This window comes from Pristiophorus japonicus, unplaced genomic scaffold, assembly GCF_044704955.1.
Source record: "Pristiophorus japonicus isolate sPriJap1 unplaced genomic scaffold, sPriJap1.hap1 HAP1_SCAFFOLD_625, whole genome shotgun sequence".
Lineage (NCBI taxonomy): Eukaryota > Metazoa > Chordata > Chondrichthyes > Pristiophoridae > Pristiophorus > Pristiophorus japonicus.
Window position 1 is genome coordinate 107,501 of NW_027254537.1, and position 2,500 is coordinate 110,000.

The window sequence follows — 2,500 nt, forward strand, 5'->3', positions numbered from 1 at the left end:
GAGTTGAACCTCGGCAATTGTCGGAAGTCCCGATGAAGAAATGAAAATGCCCCTTTTGCGGGGATTTGGATGCTCATGGCCGGCAGCAGGTGGCCCGACGCCCCGCCAACTTGACACTTGTCATTTCTGTCCTTGGGGGTTGGCGGGGTATCTGCACAGAGGTAGGAGGTGGCAGAATCGAGACTTGGTGAGTTTTCCAAACAAACGTCTCGAGCCTCCAGGTCTGCAGAGACCGACCAGGGCTGCCGCCCAACCGACTATTCACCCTTTTTGGGCGGGAATTTATTCCCTTTTTGCCCATTTTTCGGGTTTTTGGTCGGGCTTCAAAAGCGGCTGCCCGAGGCCTGGCAGAGGCCGGGGCATGGGCCCCGATCGCGCCAGGCGGCACGCGCGACCCGATTAGGCCCCGAAGGAGTCGGGAAATCGGCAGACCTGCCCGACTTCAGCCCGCGGGGCGGGGGGCAGGTCGGTTCGGCTCAAATCATTAACCAAAGCCGAGACTTGGTCTCGCTGGCGCAACCGAAGTGCCAGGCTGGATAACTCATTAACCAGAAGGCGGCTGGAGGCAGGCAGGGCTGATGGCTGAGGCCGGGTGGAGGCCACCCGCGGCCGGGAAAGTCAAAAGTCCCGTTGTGTGGAAGTCTATGAGGTCAGATTCGGCCGCCTTACCGGGCCTTCGGTTGATGGTTTCCGCTTGGGCAAGCGAGTCGGCCCGGCAAAGTGGCCACTTGCATTTTCTGGCAAGTGTCTGCGAACAACGTTAATGAGTTGAACCTTGGAAATTGCCGGAAGTCCCGATGAAGAAATGAAAATGCCCCTTTTGCGGGGATTTGGATGCTCATGGCCGGCAGCAGGTGGCCCGACGCCCCGCCAACTTGACACTTGTCATTTCTGTCCTTGGGGGTTGGCGGGGTATCTGCACAGAGGTAGGAGGTGGCAGAATCGAGACTTGGTGAGTTTTCCAAACAAACGTCTCGAGCCTCCAGGTCTGCAGAGACCGACCAGGGCTGCCGCCCAACCGACTATTCACCCTTTTTGGGCGGGAATTTATCCCTTTTTGCCCATTTTTCGGGTTTTTGGTCGGGCTTCAAAAGCGGCTGCCCGAGGCCTGGCAGAGGCCGGGGCATGGGCCCCGATCGCGCCAGGCGGCTCGCGCGACCCGATTAGGCCCGAAAGGAGTCGGGAAATCGGCAGACCTTGCCGAGTTCAGCCGCGGTGGCGGGGGGCAGGTCGGTTCGGCTCAAATCATTAACCAAGCCGAGACTTGGTCTCGCTGGCGCAACCGAAGTGCCAGGCTGGATAACTCATTAACCAGAAGGCGGCTGGAGGCAGGCAGGGCTGATGGCTGAGCCGGGTGGAGGCCACCCGCGGCCGGGAAAGTCAAAAGTCCCGTTGTGTGGAAGTCTATGAGGTCAGATTCGGCCGCCTTACCGGGCCTTCGGTTGATGGTTTCCCGCTTGGGCAAGCGAGTCGGCCCGGCAAAGTGGCCACTTGCATTTTCTGGCAAGTGTCTGCGAACAACGTTAATGAGTTGAACCTTGGAAATTGCCGGAAGTCCCGATGAAGAAATGAAAATGCCCCTTTTGCGGGGATTTGGATGCTCATGGCCGGCAGCAGGTGGCCCGACGCCCCGCCAACTTGACACTTGTCATTTCTGTCCTTGGGGGTTGGCGGGGTATCTGCACAGAGGTAGGAGGTGGCAGAATCGAGACTTGGTGAGTTTTCCAAACAAACGTCTCGAGCCTCCAGGTCTGCAGAGACCGACCAGGGCTGCCGCCCAACCGACTATTCACCCTTTTTGGGCGGGAATTTATTCCCTTTTTGCCCATTTTTCGGGTTTTTTGGTCGGGCTTCAAAAGCGGCTGCCCGAGGCCTGGCAGAGGCCGGGGCATGGTCCCCGATCGCGCCAGGCGGCTCGCGCGACCCGATTAGGCCCCGAAAGGAGTCGGGAAATCGGCAGACGCTGCCCGAGTTCAGCCCGGGGGGGGCGGGGGGCAGGTCGGTTCGGCTCAAATCATTAACCAAAGCCGAGACTTGGTCTCGCTGGCGCAACCGAAGTGCCAGGCTGGATAACTCATTAACCAGAAGGCGGCTGGAGGCAGGCAGGGCTGATGGCTGAGGCCGGGTGGAGGCCACCCGCGGCCGGGAAAGTCAAAAGTCCCGTTGTGTGGAAGTCTATGAGGTCAGATTCGGCCGCCTTACCGGGCCTTCGGTTGATGGTTTCCCGCTTGGGCAAGCGAGTCGGCCCGGCAAAGTGGCCACTTGCATTTTCTGGCAAGTGTCTGCGAACAACGTTAATGAGTTGAACCTCGGCAATTGTCGGAAGTCCCGATGAAGAAATGAAATGCCCCTTTTGCGGGATTTGGATGCTCATGGCCGGCAGCAGGTGGCCCGACGCCCCGCCAACTTGACACTTGTCATTTCTGTCCTTGGGGGTTGGCGGGGTATCTGCACAGAGGTAGGAGGTGGCAGAATCGAGACTTGGTGAGTTTTCCAAACA